This window comes from Pipistrellus kuhlii, unplaced genomic scaffold, assembly GCF_014108245.1.
Source record: "Pipistrellus kuhlii isolate mPipKuh1 unplaced genomic scaffold, mPipKuh1.p scaffold_m20_p_10, whole genome shotgun sequence".
Classification (NCBI taxonomy): domain Eukaryota; kingdom Metazoa; phylum Chordata; class Mammalia; order Chiroptera; family Vespertilionidae; genus Pipistrellus; species Pipistrellus kuhlii.
Window position 1 is genome coordinate 18,903,783 of NW_023425405.1, and position 26,261 is coordinate 18,930,043.

At 46.9% G+C, this 26,261-nt stretch overlaps 1 protein-coding gene and 1 long non-coding RNA gene across 2 annotated transcripts in view; both read right to left on the reverse strand.

Annotated features, from left to right (window-relative positions):
• Nucleotides 1-26,261, reverse strand: part of KIAA1549 (KIAA1549 ortholog) — a 118,175-nt gene that overhangs the window by 83,858 nt on the left and 8,056 nt on the right. The window lies entirely within an intron of this gene.
• On the reverse strand, nt 6,374-9,339 carry LOC123651818. Its single transcript, XR_006740774.1, has 2 exons — nt 9,113-9,339; nt 6,374-6,537 (listed from the first exon to the last, which is right to left on the reverse strand). It is a non-coding gene; the product is annotated as an uncharacterized LOC123651818 (long non-coding RNA).

The following is a 26,261-nucleotide window of genomic DNA, read 5'->3' on the forward strand; positions in this document are numbered from 1 at the left end:
TCTACCCACAAGACTCATCATCCACTCTTCACCGAAGATTAAGCAGATGCAATGACCCTTGCTTCCATCCACTATTTCATTAGGGAGTTTGGTTTTTAAAGCCTGTGTTAATTAAAAGTATTCCTAACACTCAGAGATATAATTATAGGGAAAAGAATAACTATTATGTATCTGAAACAATAATGTGTGTGTGTGTGTTTGAGAACCTTTCTTGAGTCACCTGATTAGTAATTCAATAGAAAGATGCTGATTTCTGTGCTCTTCTTTCAAAAGATTACAGATACATTTCTGACTCAGCACATATTGGAGTAACCTTCCCCCCTCCCCATCTCTCTCTCTGCTGTTCAAAGTTCCAAAAAGAGTGAAGTAAAGAATAAAGGGAATCTTGGAAAATTATGACGATTGGAAGGGAGGGAGGGAGGGAGGGAGGGAGGGAGGGAGGGAGGGAGGGAAAGGTCAGAATATTTCCAAAACAGCATATTTCCAAAGGAGAGATTAATGAAGGACTAAAATAACCTTAAAACACAATGGTTAGCCCTGGCTGGTGTTGCTCAGTTCGTTGAGTGTCATCCTATGCACCAAAAGGTTACCAGTTCGATTCCAGGTCAAAGCATAAGTCCAGCTTCGATCCCCGGTTGAGGTGCACATAGGAAGCAACTGACCACTTTTTCTCTATCACACTAACATTTCTCTCTCCTTCTCTCTTCCATTCTCTCTCTCTCTCAAATCAATAAAAACATTTTTTTAAAACATAACTATTAATCAGTTTCATTTCTACTTCTTCCCAAACCCCTTAACTGAAGTTTCTAGAGAACGGCAAAAAGGATTCTTTATCTTCCCTATCCCATACTCAGAGGAGTGTGAATAAACAATATAATCCCTGTGTGGACTGAAGCAAGAACTCTCCGACCGCCTCCGAAAATGGAGACTCGTCATTACTTTCTGCAGAATCCTTTCATGACCTGAGAGAGCCTCTGTTAACAGCCAAGCCGCCCAGGCCTCCCTGCGTCCTGGGTTAGGGAGCCTGCAGTTCTTGGAATAACAGCCTGGGGGGAGTCCTGCCCTCAGGGGAGACCTCCAGGTGTGGTGGAGAGGGAGCATGAGCCCCACAAAGAAAACAGGGAAGGTTAAAAATGTTGCAATGAATGCCACTGGGCTGTATACTTAAAAAATAATTTTAATGGTAAATCTTCCTGTTATGTATATTTTACTACAAAAATAAATGTTGCAATGGTCAACTGAGAGGCTTAACTAGCCATGTCAGCAATAACTACGCTGTGCAGCACTCCATTATCCTCCTCACTTTAGTGCTGAAAAAAAACAAGGCCCCAAAAGATGAATGACGTAACTTGTTCAAGGCCCTCTATTCGTCAGTGGTGCCGTCAGCATTTGACCCCAGATCTGTCCCCCGCCAAGACCCCTTGCTCTCTCCACACCACTATGCTGCCTCTCTAGGGAAGCGGGTCTTGAATTGCACCCTCGATTTTACAAGGGGCATTTCTAGATTATGGTTCTTGAATAGCTATGCAAAAATGTCTTCACAATCACACGGCAAACAAGAATCCATACCTTAAAAAAACCTCCCTAGTTTGAAAACCATGCTCATTGCTTCTCAACACAGTTAAAATTACTGTTTAACCAACTTGGGGTGTGTTAAACAGTAATTTTTAAAAAATGATACAGTCGCCGAAACCGGTTTGGCTCAGTGGCTAGAGCGTCGGCCTCTGGACTGAAAGGTCCCGGGTTCGATTTCAGTCAAGAGCATGTGCATTGTTGCAGGCACATCCCCAGTGGGGGGTGTGCAGGAGGCAGCTGGTCGATGATTCTCTCCCATCGATGTTTCTAGCTCTCTCCCTTCCTCTCTGTAAAAAAAAAATCAATAAAATATATATTTTTAAAAATGATACAGTAAAAATAACATCTCAGACACTAAATCCACAGGGGCAGGGGGCTAGTGCCTGGGGTCAGCTCTGCGTCTGGACCACACCGGGTGCTGCCGAGGAGGACCCTTTCTGTACCAGGTTAAGGGTGCTTAGGCCCGTGGGGAGGCCTGAGGAGGGTCCGGAACCTTCCCAGCAACGGGCTTCCCCAGGCACCGTGCTGCTAGCACACTCACTCCTGACTTGCAAAAGTTAAGTTGAAGGGTGGGGCTGATGTGGGAAAACTCCAGCAGGGAATACAAAAGACCTAGGAGCTCCAGCAACCTGGCAGTGGCTCCCTGGAGCCTCAGAGAGCAGATGGGCAGCCAGGCGCCCCTCCAGGCTCTCTGTCCTCAGCCGCTGGGGAAGCTGAGGCAGCTGAGCACGCCCGACACACAAGAAAAAGCTCGGAGATGATGACAGATCTCCTCCTTTGTGGCAACGATGATGACAACAGCTCCAGGGTGCTCACTCCGCACCTGGGTGCTTTCCGTGTCCCCCTCCATTCTCACAGAGCCCCACGGGGAAGGTGCTGTCATCGCCCTTCACCCGCGGGAAGGGCAGGCCCACGTGGTCTAGTCCACCCAGGGCCTGGCCGGAGCCAGGACTACAACCCTGCTCTGTCTGCCGCCAGCACCAGGCACAACGCACAAAACTGCTACCCTGAACTGAGAAAATAACCCCCATCTGAGCCAATCTGAACTTAAAAGCAATATATTTGCCAACGCGCACACGGAAAGATTCTTAATGTCATTCATCACCAGGGAAATGCAAATCAAAATCACAATGAAATAGCACTTCACACCCACTAGGATGGCCTTAATTTAAAAAACGAATAAATAAATATAATAGCCCGGCCAGTGTGACTCAATGGCTGGGCATCAACCAAGAGGTCACCGGCTGGATTCCCGGTCAGGGCACATGATCCCCAGTGGGATGCGTGCAGGAGGCAATCGATTGATATTTTTCATCATTGATGTTTCTATCTCTAACCCTCCCCCTCCTTCTCCAAAAAAAAAAAAAAATTAATCAATCAGTAAAAGCATATATTTTTTAAAAAATAGGAAAGAAACAAGTAGTAGGTAGGATGTGGAGTAGCAGAGTCCTCTGGTTATATGCTGCTGCTGCTGTGAAAACAGTATAGCAGCCAAGACCAGTTTGGCTCAATGGATAGAGCGTCGGCTTGGGGACTGAAAGGTCCCGGGTTCGATTCCGGTCAAGGGCATGTACCTTGGTTGCGGGCATATCCCTGGTAGGGGGTGTGCAAGAGGCAGCTGATCGATGTCTATCTCTCATCGATGTTTCTAACTCTCTATCTCTCTCCCTTCCTCTCTGTACAAAATCAATAAAATATATTTAAAAAAAACAAACAAACAAAAAAACAGTATAGCAGTTTCTCAACAAGTTAAAACACAGAATCACCACAGGACCCAGGAAGTCCACTCCTAGGTGTACACACAAAAGAACTGAAAGCAGACAGTCAAACAAACATGTGCGCAAGAATGTTCATGGCAGCAGCACTACTGACAATAGCCAACAGGTAGAAACAACCCAAATGTCCACTAACTAGTGAATGGATAAACCGAATGTGTTATCTCTGTACAATGACACACGATTCAGCCAGAACAGAGAATGACGTACTGATACACGCTTCTACACAAATGAAGCCTGAAGTCATTGCGCTGAGTAAAATCAGCTCCAAAAGCACATATGGTGATTCCACTTGTACATGAAATATCCACTACCAACACTAGACAGTTGAGTTCTTGCATAACATTGTGAATGTATTTAATGTCACTGAGTTACACACCTCAAAATGGTTAAAAGAGTTGCCGAAACCGGTTTGGCTCAGTGGTAGAGTATCGGTCTGCGGACTGAAAGGTCCCGGGTTCGATTCCGGTCATTGTGTATATTGGTTGTGGGCACATCCCCGGTTGGGGTGTGTGTAAGAGGCAGCTGATCGATGTGTCTCTCTCATTGACATTTCTAATTCTCTATCTCTCTCCCTTCCTCTCTGTAAAAAAATCAATAAAATATATTGTAATAAATAAATAAATAAAATGGTTAAAAGAGTAATTAAAGGTTATATGTATTTCACAACCATTTTTTTTTTTTTTTTTTAAGAAAATCAGTTCAGCCGAAACCAGTTTGGCTCAATGGATAGAGCGTCGGCTTGGGGACTGAAGGGTCCCGGGTTCCATTCCGGACAAGGGCATGTACCTTGGTTGCGGGCACATCCCCAGTAGGGGCTGTACAAGAGGCAGCTGATCGATGACTCTCATCGATGTTTCTAACTATCTCTCTTCCTTCCTCTCTGTACAAAATCAATAAAAAAATATATATATATATATATATATATATTTTTTTTTTTTTTTTAAAGAAAGAAAGAAAGAAAGAAAGAAAGAAAGAAAGAAAGAAAGAAAGAAAGAAAGAAAGAAAGAAAGAAAGAAAGAAAATCAGTTCAAGGGCTCAAAAACAAAAGCTCCTAGGGACAAATTAAACACCCTTGACCTGATTTAACCGTACTAAGCTCTTATTACCCTAAAGCTGGTTTTGCGTTAGACTAGCGTGGTGATTCTCAGGGTGGTCCTGCTCTCAGAATCGCCTGAGAATTTCTTAAAACTAGGGGTTTCCAGGCCTCTCCCCAGACTCTTTAAGGGGGTGGGACCTAGAAATGCACATGTTAACTCAGTCCCAGGGCCTTAGCTTCTCAAAAGGGTGTTACTAGCTCTGTAACACCTGACAGCTGCCCTCGGGGCACTGCCTCTGCGCTGTGAGCATCTGTGTGTTCAACTCTCAGCTGCATTTTCCAAATCAAGCCCCTCTGCCTGGCAGAAGCTGACCTTGACCTCGCTAACTAGTCAGAGTTCTGTCCACAGAGGTAGCTATCCAGTTCTGTCCACTCCTGGTCCACAGAGGTGGCTAACTTGCTTTTGAGACGGATGAGACTTTTTGGTGTTCTATGTTTGTACCTCATCCATCAACTTTATGCATCTAAAGTACAATTCATATTTAAAGCATTAACTCACATGTGCCATCTTATCCAACGGCTGTGATTTCTGACCATCCCCACTTTAAGAGTTTTTACTGATTTTTAAAGAAAAAGAAAGGGGGGGGGGGGACATCAATGTGAGAGCAAGACATCAATCAGCTGCCTCCTGCACACCTGCAACCCAGCATGTGCCTGGACCATGAATCGAACCAGCAACCTTTTACTGAATGGATGATGCCCAACCAACTGAGCCACACCAGCCAGAGAAGACCGTCCCCACTTTAAAACCAGACCGGTAACATGTTCTCTTCTGCCCGTATTAAAATCATCCTTTAAGTCAGACCAATTTTTTTCTTTTTTTTTTTAATCCTCCGCTGAGGACATCTTTTATTGCTTTTCGAGAGAAAGAAAGGAAGGGGGAGAGGAAAACATGGATGTGAGGGAAAAACACAGACCGGCTGCCTTCTGTTTACATCCCAACCAGAGATCTAACCGTCTGGGTATAATATGTGTCCTCACTGGGAATCGAACCCGTGACCCTTTGGAACACAGGACAACACTTCAACTAACTGTAGCACACTGGCCAGGGCAGGTCAGACCAATTTCTAAATAAGGTAATAAAGGGTTCTTTTTAAATATATGAGTAGCAATTTTTAAATATATCTGCAGTCTAGGTTTGACAAAAGAACATGTTTGGCTGGTTCCCCCATCTCTGAGCTTACAAATGCCACACCTTCTCCCCCAAGTCCCTCTCCCACCCCTCCCCATCATTTCCCAGCCTCTCCCCCATCCGTGGGCTTTTATCTGCCTCTCATCTTCTCCCTTTCCCCAACTGGTTTCTCATGAGAATATGAAACCAAAGAGCATTATATTCATTGCTCCATTTACTGAGTGAGGTTTTTCTTCTCTGCTTTTAAACACTGGTTATAATGTGTTCTTTAAATAAAGTGTGTGGGTTTTTTCTCCTGCTGTATGTAAGCCTGGTTGATTTCTCCAGAGGAATCAGTGGCCTCCAAGAGAAAAAGACTCTTGATGACTGACACTATTCAAATAAGGAACACAGGGCATCCTCAGTGAGGATGTTAAACCACTCTCTGTCATGATACAATTACTCCTTTTAGGGGCAGGGAGGAGGAGAGTCTCTCACAAACCAAAGATATTCTAAAACAGAACTTGAACTTTAAAAAAATAAAAATAATAATAAAGGCCTTACAGCAGCCCTCTAGGCAGGCCATCGAGAGGTCCCCATTCTCTGGAGTTCCTGACCCCACCCACTATTTATAATGTCCCCTGTGTTCTGACAATGACCCCGAGTGCCCCCACAGGTGGCATGCCCAGCTGAGAACCAGTGGCATGCACTGGCTCACGGGGTGGTGTGGGGAGAGCGACTGATGAGGACAGGTAACCAGCCCCAGCCATCCCGGCAGCTCCACTGTCTCCTGATGAAGGGAAACCACAGCAATTCTTCGCTTGAATTTTATGTATCAACGTGTTCACCCCAAAAGGGATGAAAGAAATGTAAACCTGCCTGCCCTTTCCACACCATCTCCCTGTTTTTAAGTCCATCAATAGAGAACCACTGTGCGTTCCACTGAATTCCACTGTGGTCCCCATGTTCACCAATTTCTGAAAGACCAAATCGTAAATAAAAAATCCTATTCACATCAATGGTCACTAGTACTTATGGTTGGCCACTACACCCAAGCTCTGTGCTAACACTTTCCAGGCACAGTGTCGCCTCATTTCCCGACGCCCCATGTCGCAAACGAGCGCGTGGAAGCTGGAGCGTAAGGAGCCTGCAAAGGCCTTTTGTGAGTCCGACATGGAAAAAGCGGGATCTGCACACAGTTTATGGGCCCTGGGCTCCGGACCCCCCTGGTCTCCAAACGGACGGGGTCATACGCTCCATGAGTAAACCCTGAACCAGGTGACAGAATGACCTAGCCAACAAAAGTCAGAGGATAAGTAACAAAATGCAATACCATGCCTGCTGATTCTAGCTGGAAGCTCGTGATCCATCATGTAGACAATATATTTGCTGGGAAATAGATAAGCTGCTTAACTCCGAGTCAAACTTGCAAGAAGTTGCAAAGTTTCTTCAAGTCCTCACTAGCGCAGCCTCGGAAGACACCTCAACAGGCCTCTGCCCAGGCCAGCGAAAGAGAAGGCCGAGGAGTGAGCCGCACACAATGAAGAGCACGCAACCGGGAAAAGGGCAGTACATGCCCAGCCCAGGAGAGTGGGCTCCAGGCATTCCGAGAGAAACCCGAAATCCTCATGTGGACGGGAAATCTCGCAATATGTTTAATGGGGGCAATCCTTTTACCATACATCTACCTACCTACCTGCAGGCCAACGACACCAGTTTCCTCAGGCTCACGCTTGACAGATGAGAACCGGGGAACCTTTGCCGGCATGGAGAGTTCCTCAGGTTACCCAACGACCGTGGGTGTTCCCTGGGGTGAAGGCCGCGGCCCGGGAGGCACCAGGACCTGGGACAGGTTCCAGAACTGCCTACGAGGCCTGCGGGCGGGTCACCCGGAGCGAGCACACACATCGGAGCCAGCCCCGGGCGGGAGTGGGGGCCGAGTGTGCGAGTTCACGAGAGCGATGAACAGAGCTGAGTCCACGCTCGGTGCCAAGCCGCAGCCCTCCTAACTAATGCCACGTTTCCAAGACAAGGGCTGAGCCCGTCTTAACTACAAGGTCCACACAAACACAAGCTCCCAGCAGCATACGCTCACCGTCTCACCGTCGGTGGGCTCCGCTGTGTTCGGATCTGGGTGTGACATGACTGCATACCCTAATTTAACACTTCAGCTTGAAGTCAGGACGAGGATTACCTCGGGCGGAGGGGCTTGGGAGTGGAAGGGGGCACCGTGGGCTTCTGCAGGGGCCAGTAGCCCTGATTATTGATCTCAGTGGTGTGACACAGCTGTATTCGGTGTCTGCAAATTCACCCGGCAAGGCAAGTAAGAGTGCCTTTCTGTATCTACACTGTACTTTAAGTTACAAGTAAAAGTGCAGGTAGATAGAGATATATAAAAATTCAAAAGCTAAATTTCTATCAAACTTGCAAAAACCCTTAAAGCATGTCTAAAAGACCCACCACATGCTCAAACCAGGCCGGCCGGTCACTTATAATAGTTAAACCACTCAACTCAGCTGTCAAAAAAGGCAAGGCTGCCCTAACCGGTTTGGCTCAGTGGATAGAGCATCGGCCGGCGGACTGAAAGGTCCCAGGTTCGATTCCGGCCAAGGGCATGTACCAGCTCAGCGATCCCCTTTCTCATGCAGCCGCTCTACTCCTGCTCTCCCCTGGGACTGAACCTTCCCCATCTCTCTCATCAAATCACCCATCTCTCCTGCTTTGCCGAAATTATCAGCACCATCTCACATGAGGTCCCCCATCACCCTCAGCTCAGCCCCTCTCTGTCACCATAGTTCCGTCATTCCTTCATCCACAAGGTCAGATGCACCCCTCCTCACCCTTCCTCCCTTCCCCAGCCCCCCCCCCACACACACACACACACACATCTTCCCCTCTGAGAATCCTGATTCCTGAATCCCAAACGCGGCACCAAGGAATGCAGGCTTCCTGGACCCTCCCTGCTCCCTCATCTTCATCTCTCCCCTTCAAACATCAGAGGCCTCCTCTCCCTGTAATATTTCTCCTCGCCCCTCTGGCTGCTTCTCCTTCCCTTCCCCTCCCTTCCCAGGCCTTTCCTGGAGTGCGCAGTTGGCACCCCTTCTGCACAGCGCCTCTGCGGCAGGTGTGCCCTCGCCAGGCTGGCCCCAGGGACTGCTGACGGCCAGCTCCGCAGCTCTGCCAACAGCTCCCAGATGAACACTTCACTGGCTTAAGCTGCAAACCCACTTGTTCCATGATAACACCTGCTTTCTCCACACGCACACACGTGTACACACACACACACACACATGCGCGCGGCGCGCACCCGCACAAACACAAACTTCCAGTAACTACAAATCTCAAGAAAGCACCCAAAACATAACAAGTCACGGGGATCATTCAGGGACCATCTGAGTTATTCATAAAAAGCCAATTGGGCAAATACCCCCACGCCAGTGGAAAGCCGATATGTCATCATGAGCCAACTACAAGAGGAAAGAACACGACGTAGATGTCTGCCCAGCAGCCAGGACTATAAACGTGTTTCCTGAATCGATGCGGAAGAGTTACCTTTATAAATATTGCAGAACTCAACTGCTTTGTTTTCATCAAACCGTCTGGCTCCCAGGCATAAGTAATATGTATTAAAAGAACAGTGTCTGGAATCAGACGAGCTGGGTTGGCGTCGCCACTGATGTCGGGTTAATCCCTCCTGTCCTCGGGGTTTCCGTCCATAAAACAAGGACAAGAACATACTCCTGGGGGGGGGGGGGGGTGTCACTGGCTTAAATGAGATAATGCCCGGGAAGGGCTGCCCATGGCTGCCCGTCAGAGCACCTGGGGCACTCGCTGTACAGATGACCGATGCCTGGCTGCCACTCCTGGGAAGTCTAACTTGACTTGTTGGGGGACAGCTGGCATTTTAAAATGTCCCAGGAGAGTCTCATGTGCCCAAGGTCAAGAGCCACTGAACGAACACATGGCAAGCTTTCAAGAAATGCCAATTATTAGTGTAATGATTAATAAGATGGCCTAGAAAGGGAAGAATTCAGGGTTCTGGGTCTACACAAGATCACGCATAAAAGGAGTCAAGCTCTGGCAAGGGAGCGTGTGAATCATCAGGAAGCCTACGTGGAAAATAAAAACACGTTAGAACCAACAGGCTTCCTTGGTCCTGCTCTCCTCAGCCAGTCCAGGCGGAGAAATGCAGCTCCCGGGAGTGCAGGACGGACTCCGCAGGTCACGCCGTGTCCACGAAGGCCAGGCACAGCGGAGCGAGAGGGGCTGTAAACTGCTGGTGTGAATTCCCTGGGCCCGCAGCTCTAACCGCTGCTGTAATAATCACCCAATGGGCCACTTTCACAAAATATTTATACTCCGGTCTAAAAATGCATGTTCACTACGGGAATTCGTACTTGGCATCAGAGACATCAACTCCTGCTCTCATCGCTTCTGTCACTTTGTGGTAATCTTGAGATGTTTGGATCCTAAGGAAATGTTCTAGAAGGTTCCATGAAGTGAGGCTTTTAAAATAAGGATCACCCTTCCCACATGAAACACTGCTTCCCACCAAAAAAAAAAAAAAAAAAAAAAACACCCACAACAAGCTGAAAAATCTAGTGAAGAGTAAAAATATGAAAGCAACGTGAGTGAAATAAAATGAGGAAAGCCTCCTTAGGAAAGAACATAGTGCTGAATTCAAAAGGAAAAATTATGGGAGTCACAATCTCAACACGAGAATCTATGGGAATTTAATTCAGGGTTTTCATAATATGAAATTTTAAGGCCATTTCCTGTAATGTTTACAAACGTTCTTATTTACCTTCCACATAACACAAATATGCACGTAATGGCACACAATAATCTGATCAAGCATTGATTTCATATCTTCTGAGATATATTCATTCAAAGACATTTTTTCACATTCTAAGGTATCTGAAATCAGCATGCCCTTACAACCAAGGGAGTGCCCTGGGTTAAGGGGCAGCGTTTATTCTTCCTGTTTTTCTTCCTCAGAGGGACAGAAAATAACTGGCCCGTCACACTGTCAACGGCATCTTAGCTTCAATGAAGAAGGTCATTAGTCATCAGCAGTAATATTTCCATGTGAGCTCTATGCTGCCAAGGAGCTAATACTCTAAGGAGGCAGGATGTATGCATAAAAACGTAGATTAACAATAATAAAAACCAGCTCCTAACAAGAGCCAATGACTGTCACAGAAACCGCTGAAAGAATATGAAGCAGAGACCATTCGTGCATTTAATTCAGCCACAGCATCATGGGGTACTGGAGCCAGGACGCCCAAGAGGCTGATGGTGCCACAAAGAGCGACAGAAAAGACCCCCACACAGTACAGCCAGGAGCCGATGGCCACCACACACGGCCCTCCTCAGAAGTGTCCTCAGGTGGTTCTGCCACCTCTTCCTTCAAACGCTCACGAGCCCCCACTCCTCTGTGCCAGAGACAGCACCACGTTTCTGGGATCTGGACACGCTGTTCCTCATCCTGAAGTGCTCACAGTCTGGTAGTAAACGCAATTAAAAACAAGTCATTGTGAGAGTTTCCACATGAGATGGTAAGAGGTTCTGGAGCTAGATGGTGGTGATGGCTATACAACAATGTGAATGTGCTTAATATCGCTCAACTGTACACTTAACAATGGTTAGCCTAGCCGAAACCGGTTTGGCTCAGTGGATAGAGTGTTGGCCTGTGGACTGAAGCGTCCCAGGTTCGATTCGGGTCAGGGGCATGTACCTTGGTTGCGGGCACATCCCCAGTGTGGGGTGTGCAGGAGGCAGCTGGTCGATGTTTCTCTCTCATCGATGTTTCTAGCTTTCTCTCTCTCCCTTCCTCTCTATAAAAAAAAAAAATCAATAAAAATATATATGTGTATTTTTTAAAAATGGTTAGCCTTAGCCGGTTTGACTCGGTGGATAGAGCGTTGGTCTATAGATCAAAGGGTCCCGGGTTTGATTCTGATCAACGGCATACATACCTTGATTACAGGCTCCTCCTCTGCCTGGGCCCTGGTCAGGGCTCATGCAGGAAGCAACTAATCAATGTGTTTCTCCCACATTAATGTTTCTCTTTGTCTTTCCCTCTCTCTCCCACTCTCTCTAAAATTCAATGGAAAAAGTGTCCCTGGGTGAAGATTTAAAAAAATTAATAAATATTTTATTTAAAAAACGGTTAAAGGCCGGGAGCGGCCAGGCCCGGAGCGGCAGGGCCGGGCCCAGAGCAGCCGGGTCGGGAGCAGCCAGGCCCGAAGCAGCTGGTTGTGGAGGGGACCAGAGCAACAGAGGCCAGGCCCGAAGCAGCCGGGCCCAGAACAGCTCGCTCCTCGCCTGCCCATGCCCCAGGGCTGCCTCTCAGACATGGCTGGAAACTTTTGGGGGAACTTGAGGGTCTGCTAAATCAAGTGATAAAGGCTTAGATCTGGATGTGTTATTATAGTGCTGGGGTGTTGATCTGTGAGTGCCTTGTGTGGGGTCTGGATGAGGTTGGTTGATCTATTTGGAAGTGTCTTTTGTGTGAAGTGCATCCTTGGGCATGTGGAGGTATTATTGATTTGAGAAAAGACTAAGTAACTGATTTACTACCTGAAAAATTTAAAGTTCTGAAAGTTTAAGGTCTCTTACCAAAAAGAGGTTTTAAAGCTAACACCTTAATTTCAATGGAGAAAGGGGAAGACAAGCCCTTCCCACCCAGAACAGGTAATCCAATTCTAGCCAGCTGCTATCTTTAAACAATGTGTCCATTTACATTTGAATGGCTACACCTTTGGATAGCCTAAGGGCAAGTTTACATGTAAACAAGTTTGCTTCTCAGTTCCCAGGGCAGAAAAAACAAGGTTTAAAATTATTAGATTTTAAAATTGATTCTTAAAAATATAAAAGTTTATTAATTTAAAAAAAAAAGGAAATTAAAAAACCTGATGAACAATATTAACTGTTGATTATAATAGAATCAGAGATACAGGAGGGGAGTGGACTGACAATTCTGGGGGGGAGGGGGGGATGCGGGAAGAGACTGAACATAAACTGTGCACCTATGGATGAGGACAATGGGGGGTGGGGAAAGGGCAGAGGGTGGGGTGGGAACCTGGTGGAGGGGGGAAGAAATGAGGAACCTTTGTAATAATATGAATAAAGATTGATTTTAAAAAATAAAAAAATAAAAAACGGTTAAAGGGCAAATCTTGCGTCATGTATATTTGCCACAATAATCAATCGATCAATCGATCAATCACTGTAATATATGACAGAAACAGTCAGAATAGAGATAATGAACATAAAAGCACAAAGTAGAGTCAAGGAAGAGCACTTAACAAAGGAAAGACAGATGTGATGCCCAGAAAGGAGCCCTGTGTTCCTCCATCTTTTCACCCCCACATCATATCATCCTCCCCCAGAAAACAGCAGTGCTGACCTGTTCAGATACCTAGTGTGGCCCAGATGCCCAGTGCCAAAGCCCTCTCTGGCTGCTGGGCTCGGATCTTTCAAGGTGCCTGGATTAGTGACCCCTTTGTGGGTGAACACCTGTTCACAATGAGATTAAACAAAACATAAACCAGACAACAGTGCCGGCTAGAAAACAAGTCCTGCCAGGTTCTCTCTTCCTAGAGAATTGCTGACCCATACAAACTATAAACCCGTTTCTAAAAGCCCAGCACAGAGGACATATTTTGAAAAAAGATATTCTGGTTCTCACACACACAGGGTTCTTTTAAAGTCGAACCTTTTTGATCCAGCTATTCTCGTTCTATAAATGGATCCTAAAGGAAATATCCAGAAACGCAAAGACCTATGTACAAAGAAAGAATACCAATAAAGATGCCCAACAACTAAGAATGGCTTGACCAATTCTGCTCTGCAACTGAATACTATGCATCCATCAAAAACATTATAGCATGGAAATGTTTGCAAGAAAATGATAGTTGCAGGGTGCAAAGTTATACATATAGCACGACCCCATTTTATGAAAAGTCAAGTCTATTATACACTGAGTGGCCAGATTATTATGATTTCTGAATGCATAATAACCTGGCCACTCAGTATATTAGAAGCCCAGTGCACGAATATATATATATATATATATTAGAGGCCCAGTGCATGAATTCGTGTATGGGTGGGATCCAGCCAGCCTGGCCAGGGAGAAGGGACATGGGTGGTTGGCCGGCCTGACTGCTGGTCGAACTCCTGGTCGAGGGGACAATTTGCCTATTAGTCTTTTATTATATAGGATGTACACTGAGTGGCCAGGTTATTATGCATTCAGACATTCAGAGATTATAATAATCTGGCCACTCAGTGTATATACATTTTTAAAAGATCAGAAAAATGCTTATCAAATTGTTTATAAAATAGTCATTGTTAGATGGCAGAAATAAAAATGTTTATTTTCCTCTAAATGTGTTTTCATACTTTCCAACTCTCTACAAATGAATATTATTTCTCCTCAGAGACAAATAAATCTTTCTTATCCCAAAAGAGAAGAAATCTACATGCAAGGCCTCGGACATTGACAATTTTGAGTTTAAAATGACAGCTAATTTAGGGAGATACACATTTGAGGTTCGACCATACATAGTTATATACAATGGAGGTGACTGAATAAGACCTTCAAAAAAGAAGAGAGGATTTTAAAAAAAGGAGTTCTGAGTTACAATTCAGGTAAGGGGCCATGAAAGATAAGAGGAATCCCAGCTTTATGAATCACGAGTTCAGGGTACTGAACTTAGTGAGTCATTCATTATATAGTTTGGTGCATTCATTCATTCACTCATATAATCATTCATTCATTTACAGAATAATTCCTTCCTTCAATCATCCATTTAACGATTTAACAAATATTTATTGAAGGCCATGCACGGTGCTAGGTGGTGAGAATACAAAGTGGAATAACACACCATCCCTGCCCTCAAGAAGTTTTTGATCTCATTAGAAACAATGATGGCACAGAAAAGTTACACTATCCGAAAAAATACAGATTTGTTTTTGCACTATGGCCCAAGTTCTAATGCACAATTTTTAAAAACCATCTTAATAGTATTATAAAAACTTGGTAGTATATTAACTCTTTCCCTCTAACCAACCATCAAAATAAAAGACCACCACAAATCATGACCACAGACAACTAGAAAAAGTACCATTTACCCATTCGTTCACTCACTCGTCTACTGGTACGAAACACAGTGTTGGGCATGGTGGAATAAAGAGGTGACTCTAACAGGGTACCCACCAGGGAAAAGGGGAGTAGGGTTTACCACAGGGAGGCCCAACTGCACAGGGCAAAGGGTCTTTATAATTTCCCATGAAAAGCCTGAAATGAGAACCCAGAATTTACAAATGGAGAAACTGTAATTTCTGTGGGTCATTTTTTTTTTATCCTAATGTTGGTTATCAATTATTTTAACATAAAATAGGTTTTGAAAGTTTGGTTGCAAAATAAGATTTATTTAAGATGGGGAAGCTAGAAAGGGATTGTTGAGTGGCCCAACAACCCTATCAAAAAAAGTACAACAACCCTATCAGGTGCCATTATTAACTTCATTTTACAGATGAAGAAACTGATGTACAAGGAGATGAAGTAGCTTTCCTTGGGTCACACAGCGAGGGAGGGAGCGGGAGAGCTCAAACCCCAGGGCATCCTTGCATGGGAAGAATGGCACCTCTTCCATGAGACGGTGATGAGTGCCCCTCAGGGGAGGGAGGATGATGCTGTTGAAGAAGTTAATGTCTGATTGCCTCTCTTTTCTTCTTGATGGTGGTATGGTCAGGAGGTGGGGGGTAATAGGACCTACCCCATTGATGGCTGCAACAGAGGCAACATTCTGGTTGCTCCTTAGGAAACGTTTGAGCCTAGGGTCTTAGGGAACTGGCAGCTTCTGCTTCATCCCTCTTGAAAGCCTGCAGCTAAATAAGAAGTACACCCCCTGAGGCCACTGTGCTTTAAGAACAAGGGAGGGAGGGTGTGTGGAAGAGCACCAAGATACTAGACACATGAGTGAAACCCTCCTGGACCTTCCAGCCCAGTCCCCGTGCCAATCACATGCAGCCAAGTGAATGACCTCACTCAAGGCTACATTGGGCAGAAGAATCTCCCATCTGAGCCCTTGTCCAAATTCCTACATCACAGAATCACAGGAAATGATATATCATTATTGTTTTTAAGTCTCTCAATTTTGGTCTGATTTGTTGTTCTGCAACAGGTAACTGAAACATCGCTCCTCTTCAGCACCAGAAGAATGCTCCACCCGCATCCTGTCATAAAACATCTCCCACACAGTTTTTTGCTCCTGCACCTACCACCAGTTTCTGCCTTTTTGGTATCACCACTGCAGTCCTCCATTCCAGCACTTAGCACACTGTGGGACGGTGATTTATGTACAGGACTGTCTCTCCTACTGGACTGAGCTGTCTGAGAGCCATGACTGACTGTCACGTTTATCTCAGTATCCCAACAGCTAGTAGGGTGCTCCGCACATGGCAGTGAATGCTCGAAAAATGTTAGGTGAATCATGCATGAGTGCATGAATGAGTGGGACCTCCATACGGTCTACTGGCAGGCATGCATTCTGGCCCTGGAAAATCCAAGACAAAGAAGGAAGGAGAAAACATAGAATCCGGTAAGCCAACGTTCCAGAACCAGACAAGATTCAAAAGGTGCAGGAAGGAGATGAAGGGAAAGGTCAGCACGGTGGAGTCAAAAGTCACTGTTGAAACCCACTGAGAAGTCACTGTTGAAACCCACTGAGATTTTGGGGGTTGTTTCCGAAGCACAACTAGTTTATCCTGACTGATAAAATACACATTCTATAGTACATGTTCTTTCATGGGGAGCTGAACTTGGAAGAGAACTTGAAGGGTATCAGTGAATAAAATCAATATAAATGTTGATGAAAAAACTAGAACAGTTTCAAGTTATAAAACAGTTTCAAGTCTAAGATTTCTGGAAATTATTTAGACGATCCAGGCAAGAACTCAAGGCGTTAGTACACTGTGTTTTATGAAGAGCAGAAAGGCAATGGAAGTAGGACAGCTTGGAGCACAGGTTGGGTTTTGGACAAGGTACTTCTTTTAAGGCATCCACTTCCTCCCACCAAAATTTCCAAGCTAATGAGAAATTGATTTCAAACCAGTGGGATACACCAACTTATTAACAAAAAGGATGTATTACAACCACATGCTCTGCTGTCGGAAACCGCAAGAAAATAATATAGTCTAAACAAAGTAGAAGTATTATCAAAACCACAGGGATATGATCCAGGACACACCAAGAGAGGAAACGCAGTAAGAAAACCTGGTATAAAGAAAACTATTACCCTCTTGCTGGAGAATATGGAAGGTGGGTCCATAAGATGAATTTTTAACTCCCTTAAATTTTTAATTTTAAAACGGCATCGTCATGCAATACTTTAGCTTTCAGCCCGGCCAGTGTGGCTTGGTGGTTGAGTGTTGACCAATGAACCAGGAGGTCACACAGCTCAATTCCCGATCAGGGCACATGCCTGGGCTGCGGGCTGGATCCCAGTGTAGGTGATGCAGGAGGCAGCTGATCAGTAATTCTCTCTCATCGTTGTTGTTTTCTATCTCTCTCTCTCCCTCTCCCTTCCTCTCTGAAATCAATACAAATATTTAAAAAGAAATATTTTAGCTTTCAAAAGCCTGCTTCTTTCATTTCTCTTAACCAGTATTTGATGAGCACCTTCAATGTGCCGGGTCCTGTGTGTGCCTTCATAGCCAAGACTTCTGACATGGGCCAGGGGCTAGCCAGGGGCCACAGAGACTGCTTGGAGCACAGGTTGGGTTTTGAACAAGGTACTTCTGTCCACAAGGTTCACGCAAGCAAGCAAAGACTGTGAGTGAGCACTTCAATGGTAGAGATCATAGAATTTTCTTTTTTCTTAAATGCATTTTTTATTGGATTTATTGGGGTGGCATTAGTTCATGAAAGTATGCAGGTTTCAGGTATACAATTCTACAATACATTATCTTTTTATTTAATTTGAGAGAGGGAGAGGAAGAGAGAGAGAGAGAGAAACATCGATGTTGTTATTCTACTTATTTATGCATTCATTGGTTGATTCTTGTTTGTGCCCTAACTGGGGATCAAACCCACAACCTTGGACCTGCAATCTTAGCATAAGGGGATGACACTCTAACCAACTGAGCTAGAGTCATTCTTTTTTAAATATATATGTGTTTTTATTAATTTTCGAACAAGAGGAATGGAGATAGAGAGGTCTCCTGCACACCCCCTACTAGAGATCGAGACAGCAATCTAGGCATGTGCCTGACCAGGAATCAAACCAGTGACATCTTGGTTCATGGATTGACACTCAACCACTGAGCCACACCAGCAGGGCCACAGAGTCATTCTTGTTGTTAATCCTCACCCGAGGACATTTTTTCCATTGATTTTTAGAGAGAGTGGAAGGGAGATGGGGAAACAGAGAGTGAGAAACATGGATGTGAGAGAAACATCAATTGGTTGCCTCCCACACACACCCTGAACGGGGCCAGGAATGGAGCCTGCAACCGAGGTGCAAGCCGTTGATCAGCACTGAACCCAGGACCCTTCAGTCCTCCGGCCAGTGCTTATCCACTGAGCCCAACTAGCCAGGGCCATAGAGTCGTTCTTATAGATGGACCCACAGCAAAGGAAACCCTGGCTGGGGGATACACATCCCCAACTCCTAGGTTACAAGGACTCAGACTACTTGTGTGACCTTAAGCAAGTGAGTGAACCTCTCTAACCTCTATCTTCCTCATCTGTAAAATGGGGGCAATAACAGTGCTTACCTAGTAGAGTTGTTGTATGGATTAAACAAGATCCACAGTGACTGGCACTCTGTAATTGTTGGATAATTACTTCCAGGTCAGCCCTGAGAGTTCTGGAGAGAACCAGAGAAAGGAATGCAGAGAGTACCCTGATGCCAATGAACAATCAAAGAAAATGCAACTTTAAAGGAGATATTTTTCTCACTCAGGAGTTTGGCAAAGATAATAAAGACTGGTAACAGCCAGTATCATGGAGGGTAGAAGCAAATGGCATTAATTCATTCCTAGAGAGAATGTCGATTGCTTCAGACTTTCTAGAGAGCAATTTGGCAATAAACATCAAAATCAAATACATGAATGCTGCCTGGTCCAGCAATTCTATTTCTGGGAATGTATCATGAGGAAATAATTAGAAAGGTGTGTGAAGACATATGTACGAAGACCCTCATAGCAGTGTTTTTACCACAGCAAAAGTTGAAAGCAATGTAATTCCCCATCAGCAGGCAACTGGTTCAATAAAGCAGGGAACATCCACAGCATCGAATAAAACCATGAGGTGGCTATACTTCCCGGCAGCACAACGATTCTATGATAAAGTGTGAAGTGAAAAAAAGCAAGTCAGCAAACGTGGAGTAGGAGGCCGTTACTCTGTGTGGGTGTGCGGGCTTGTATGTGTAGGGAGGGTGGGGGGGAATGTCTGAAAGGAAAAACACCAAAATGGCACAGTGTTGATCGCCGAGTGGTGGGATTTTCACTTTCTGCCTTACATCTTTTTGCACCACCTGAATTCATTTTCATGTGCAATATATTTTACATTTCAAGCCTCATCACATCACTCCTCTGCTCTACACCCTGCAACTGCTTCCCACCTTACCTGGAATAATGCCCAAGTCCTTCTGAGGGCCTCTGACACCCACTCCCAGCACCCACTTCCTCTCACACCTCAGCTCCTGTTGCCCCCACTCCCCCACCCCCTCCCTCTCTGTCTTGGGCACATGGTCCCTCCCCACCCCCCAACACCAGACACACTTCTGCCTCTACACTGGCTACTTCATCTGCCGGGAACACTGTCCGTCACCCCCCAAACCCTGCATGGCTTGTCCCTTTGCCTCCTTCAAATTTTAGATTAAACATCACTGTTATGAGTTAGACCATGTCCCCCCCAAAAAAAAAATCCCTAAATTGAAGTCCTAACCCCCAATACCTCAGAGTGTGGCCTCGTTTGGAAGCAGGATCAGTGCAGATGGAAGGAGTCTAGGTGAGGTCTCACTGGAGGACAGTAGACCCTACTCAATCTGACCTTAGAAAAAGAGAAACGGGCATGGCCCCTTCCCTGGCACCTTCAGAGGGAGCACGGCCCCTTGACCTTGACCTGGATCTCCTGGCCTCCAGAACAACAGGACCATGCACTTCTCTGGTTGAAGCCATTCTGTGTGTGTGTGTGTGTGTGTGTGTCCCTTTGTTATGGCAGCCCCAGGAAACTAGTGTAGTCACCTGGGCCCTCCCGCACCACCCCAATTAAACCTTCAGCTCCTCGCTCCCCGATTAGACCTCCGTCTGTTCCATTGACTCACGGCACTCATCATCTAGATTCTAGAAGCACATTATGTAATTGACTTCGTCACTGATGCACCCTGAGAGGCCGGGCACAGGGCAGGCATTGCCCCCGAGTAGGCATTCAAGAGAGATCTGCTGGGCCAGTGAACACACACAGAACAAGGGGAGGGAGGCAGAGAACAAGCAGGCGTACGTAAGACGGTGACCGGTGCCGTGGAGAAAAAATAAAGCAGGGTGAGGAGCGAGGAATTGCGGAGGAGGTGGCTGTTTAGAAAACACGGGAGGGAGGCCTCTCTGATGATGTGAGATCGGAGCAGAACCTGGAAGAAGGGGCGCGGCAAACCATGTATTGTAGATGCTGTCTGAGATAAGAATGTCCTGGGCTGAGGGAACAGTCAGTACACATTATCGCAATGAACACATATCGCTTTTATAATCAGGGGGGGAAACCAGGAAAGCTATTGGTATCCTGGAAATCCATAAAAAAAAACATCTAAAAGCCAAATTCTAAGGGCTAGGATGAAGAATTTGATTTTTTAAATTCCTGCGACTGTATTAAGTAATAAGGCCCAGGTTGAAAGTTCCAACCCCTTCCAAGAATGCCTTTCCTCCCCCCTGGCCCCCATCCCATCCTCCATCAAATGACTGTCCAGGGAAACGCCACCTCACAACCAAGGATGGGAGGGGTGGAGGTGAGGGGGGAGGTCAGGTGAGAGTGAAGCTGTCCTAAGGCAGAGAGGCCTGGAGATCCTTGTTGGTGCCACAGAGCCAAGCAACTGTCTTAGCAAGCCTTAGACTTCTCCCCACAACCCGCCGCCACCACTCCCACCCAGATGTGCCCTGTGCCCGCCGTCCTCCCGCCCCAGCCTGTCACAGGCCTGAGCCCAGCCTGTGTGTCATGTGCTCCCGGCCTGTCCCCAGACCACGGCGGCCCCTGGCCTGACTGATGTTCGCTCCTGCTGACCAACCAACTGCTACCCATTCGGCCTCACTCCAGGTTGTTGTTTTTCAATAATCGTGGTTTTTAAAAAACCCACATAGCCTAAATGTACCGTATTAACCATTTCTAAGCAGTATTAAGTATTTTCACATTGTTGTGCAACCAAGTCTTCTCACCTTGCAAAACTGAAGCTCTGAACCCATGAAGAGCTAACTCCCACTCCCGCTTCCTCTCAGCCTCTGCAGCCACCATCCTTACTTTCCGTCCCCGTGACGCTGACAGCTCCGGGCACCTCATGTAAGTGGACTCACACGGGACGTGTCTTTTTTTGACTGGCTTGCCTCACTTAGCGTAATGCCATGGTATAGCACGTGTCAAAACGCCCTTCTTCTCTAAGAAGGAATAACAACACCACTGAGTGTGCACAGAACAGTTTGTGCATCCATGCACCCGCGGACAGACACTTGGGTTGCTTCCACGCCCACCTCAGCTTTGACACCTGCCTGCATCAGCTATCTGCAGAGGCTCCTGAATCCTTGGCAGTCACCCACCCCGCCTCCTGCAGAGACCAGGGCAGGGAAACCAAGGTCTGCACCAAGGGCATCCAGGGCGCTCAGGCTGCACAGCCAGCCAGACACCAGCTCAGCTCGGAGCCAGGCTGCTGCTGCAGCTCCGTTTCCCAATCACCTTGAAATCTGGGCGGAATTTTCCTCCCCACCAACGAGGAGGAAAGTCTTTGAAATGCACCCAACCTCAATGAGACTCTGCCTCTTTGGCCAGAGCTCCCCGACCCTCAGTGCGCATACAAACCACGGGAAGAGGCTCTGAAAAGGAAAGTTCTGGGGCGGGACCTGAGAGTCCACCTTTGCAAGAAGCTGGATGTGGCGCTGCTGCTGCTGCTGGTCCTCAGGCCTCACCCACAGCAGCAAAGACCTAGCGACTTCCCACCGGTTCCCGCCTGTCTCGTGGGCTTCACCCAAGTCCCCTGGAGGCTGGCTTCAGAAGATGGGCTGTTTTGTATGCCTGAGGCCTCCCCGTACTTTCTCAGCGTTTTAAAGAGGCCTGCAGGCTGCCTGGCTCCACAGGGACTCCTGGCACCCAAAACAATGGTGATAGGGGTCCGTCCACAGGCCCAACCAGGGACCTGGGAGCGAGGAGAGAAGCGAGGAGAGTTTCCAAGCGGCTCCCCACAAGTGAACAGCCTGCCACACACCAGGAGGAACCTGACCGCCTGACGCCTGCCTGAACACCCATCCCAGCGGGGCCCGGGACCATTGCCACCGGTTCATTTTCGGCCCATGGCTCGGGCCACCCAGGGCGGGTGGAGAGGCCAGCAGAGTCAGGCCTCCCAACTTCAGCCCGGCCTTGCCACTTCGGTCACCTCTTCTCAATCTCCTCTGGATACCAGCTATATTTCTCAAGCTCCCAATTCCACCTCACACTCGCCCTCCTTTCAAAAGGTGGCCTCATCCACCACTCTCCATGAAGTTACCTGCTCCTCCATGCCTGTCTCCAGGTCTAGTCTCCTATTTCTCCTTCGGTCTTGCTCCTCTCTAAAAGGAATCCCTGCCTGGCCAGTGTGGCTCAGTGGGTGACCATCAACCTCTGAACCAGAAGGTCATGGTTTGATTCCCGGTCAGGGTACATGCCCAGGTTGTGGGCTCAATCCCCAGCATAGGGCGTGCAGGAGGCAGCCAATCAATGATTCTCTCTCATCGCTGATATTTCTATCTCTCCCTTTCTCCCTTCCTCTCTGAAATTAATAAAAAGACCTTTAAAAAAATAAAAAAGAATCCCTGATGTCATCCCCTCCAAAACTCTGAGAGAGGTCACCCCTGCCCTCACTGCTTCCCTCTCCAGCAATATCCGTCTCTTCCAATATGCATCCCACCCCATATGGTGGCCCCACTTACCACACCCCTTTAACCACCTCCTAACTCACTGCCTTATTTCTTTTTTTTTTATTAATTATTGGCAACATGCTGAGAAATATTCCTACTGATTCCACCACTGAATTACATTTTTATATACATCTGTATACATATAAATATCTGTAGATCTATATGTCAATCTCTATATAGCTACCTGGTTAATTTGTATGAGTCCTTCTCAGGTTAAACATATAGTAATCCAAATAGGTTTATATTTCCCTTTTCTTCAACAATTCAAAGAAAAAAACTATTTCATTTTAGTTCCCGTATTTCACTAGCCCACAAGCTTAACTAAAAAGTTAAAGACAAACAGAAGAGGCGTGTGTGTGTGTGTGTGTGTGTGTGTGTGTGTGTGGTGTGTGTGTGAAAGAGATCTTTCTAATGAATTATCGAGCCATGTCCAGTGTGGGTCTGAGAGGCTGGGGAATGTGTAAGCGGACAGGTATCATTTTAACAAGTGCTGTTGTGATACTAAGATACTTCGTATAAACAGTCCCTCCATGGTTATAACATGTGGCCCAGAGGAACACGGAACAGTCACCGCCTTATTTCACGCGGGAACAAACACTGCACCGCCCGAAGCAGAGCTGGCCCTCTGACAGGCTGCGCGGCCCAGTAAATTACACCCTGGGTGCTGTCTGCTCTGCTGCTGGCCCTGGATCACAGGAGGGCAAACGCAGTCTTCAACTCACATCACTTCCTCTCTCTGTGGTCCCTGTCAGCACCAACATTTTGTTTTTTTGGGTGTTTGTGTTTTTTTTTTAATATATTTTATTGATTTTTTTTTTTACAGAGAGGAAGGGAGAGGGACAGTATTTTCCGGTGTATAAAACGACTTTTGAAACGAAAAAAAGTCAACTGAAAATCAGGGGCAAAAGACCAAAATTGCACAAAAATTACCTGCAGATCTTGACGGCAAAGTAAGTCTTTTCTTTGAAGTGGGGGGTAGTCTTATACAGCGAATATAGGCCTAAACATATGTTTTAACTGTAAAATTAGGGGAGTCATCTTATACGCCGAAAAATACGGTAGAAACGTCGATGAGAGAGAAACATCGACCAGCTGCCTCCTGCACACCCCCATACTGGGGATGCACCCGCAACCAAGGTACATGCCCCTGACCGGAATCGAACCTGGGACCCTTCAGTCCGCAGGCCGACACTCTATCCGCTGAGCCAAATCGGTTTCCGCAACACCAACATTGTGAATAGTCTGTACCTAGTGGGCATCTTCTCACAAGCCCCTACATCAGATCCCCACAAACCCAGTACCTGAGGGCACACACAGGCTGTGGACTCAGACTGGGTGCACCAAGAAAACCACGAGCAGCCAGCACAGGTGTTTAAGCAAGAAGGAAGTGACGGAAGCAGATGTGTTTCTAGAAGGATCTTCCAGCTGAAGGTGGAGGATGAGGTGGATGGAGCAAGAGCAGAAGTGGAGGAAAGATGGTGGGGGCTTGAATGAGGATGGGGCAGTGGGATGGTAGAGGAAAATGAACAGAAGGAAGACATATTTCTCCCCCTACACGAGAAGTCTCCGGGTCACTTCCCTTCACTCCCTGAGGATTTGGAGTCCCACGCACAGTCCTTTCCACCTCACTCATGGCAAATCCGACATCCACAGATTATTCACCCAACGGCTTCCCCCCACATTTCACTACAGCGACTGCTTCCCACAGGGACCCTACCCTGGGTCATTAATCGAGACAAAGCCGGGAGTTGATGCATTCTGAAACCTTAAATGCCAGCACAGCCAACCTCTCCACCTCACTGCTCCTCCACTGCTTCTGGCCCTCCCTCACCCAGCCTCATCCACACTGCAGCATCCAGGCCATGTCTTGTCAGATCCCTCTGTTCCCCTCGGCTCTTCCCACACACCTGCCTAGGATTCCCCACCTGACTCAGCCAATGGCCTGCCAGTCCCTGGCCTCATTTGCAATGTCAGATGCTGCAGGACAAGATCACAGCACAGGTGCACTGGCATCAGCACAATTTCTCCCATCGCCTCAGACTTCACTCCCCACCTCCCACCAGCCCCTCCAATTCCTTCTCCCAATGTTCTCTCTACCCAGTCCAGCGTGTGGTCAGCCCGGCCTGCCCACACAAACATCCTCACTTTGGGTGAATTATCCTTCAATTACTTCTGCTCTTTCTTAAATTGCCAAACAGCTACATCTTTACCGACTCTTCCTTGAAGCCTATAAGCATGATCAAATCTAAAGCCTGTTTCTAAAACCTCCATCAACCCCATGCCACCTTTAAGTGACAGGGGTCACAAAACCTCATCAAGCATGGCAATCCCTTGAGGAGCTTACTGAACATTTTGAAACTACAAAACCTCCGGTATCCCCTAATTCAGCGGTCAGCAAACTGCGGCTCTGTTGACTGAGTTTGCTGACCACTGCCCTAATTCAGTAGGTCTAGCTTGACCATGAGTGCAGGATTTTAACAAGAATCCCAGGTAAACCCTAACCAGTTTTTGGCTCAGTGGATAGAGCGTAGGCCTGCGGACTGAAAGGTCCTGGCTTTGATTCCGGGTGATGCTGATGAGTGGCCCTCACATCATCCTCTGAGCAGCAGTTCCATGCAGTCCAGGGACCTGCAGAAAGCAGTTTGCTCAGCATTGCATTCAATCCTTCTTTCTCATACACCCTCCTCTCCTCTCCCCTCCTGCAGCCACACCCCCAGGACTCCGACTTTGCTCTCAGTCTTCCTCTTTGTCTCTCCCCCCCTCCCCACCTCCCCCCCACCGCCCCAATCTGGCTTGGTAATGCTCTAGGTAGGCTACTGCTGTGGCCTGCAGCCTCAGGCATTGCTGCTCCTCATTGGTGAAGATCTCACCTTGTCACTCAAAGCGTGACACTGCAGCAGCATCGCCATCTGGGAGCTTGTTATAGAAATGCAGAATCTCAGGCCCCGCCTGAGAGCTGGACATGAGGTGACAACCACCTACAAAAAAAACCCTCCCCGCCCATGGTTTCCTTGACACTGCTTTCTCAGGCCAGTGTCCTTTGTGGGCTCCTCCTTCTCTTCTCCTATGTCCTGAAGGCCAGTTTCCTGGGCCTCCGTCCTTCTCCTCCTTCTTCTCTCCCAACTACATGCTCTCCCTCAGTAGGTCTTCCAGGTCTAGGGCTTCAACTCCATCAGATGCATCCATTTAACACACTTTTTTTTTAAAGTGCTGGATCTGGGAGGGAGGGAGGGAGGGAGGGAGGGAGGGAGGGAGGGAGGGGAAAGGCACTGGTGATACTCAATGCAATATACAACAGGCTTGTGCACTGAACAACTGGAAGGGCTGCTATTCTAAAGCCAGCTGAGCATTAACCCTTCAGTAGCTGGATCTTGGGAAGTTGCGAGGGGGGGGGCATCCTAGGAGGAAGAATCAGGAAAAGAATCCTGAGGGAAGGCATGTAAACCCAAGAAACTTGGGCAGATGGGGATGCCATAGAGCAGCTATTTACCAACTGGTATGGTAGTATTTCAGTATGATAATGAATGAATGGGTTATG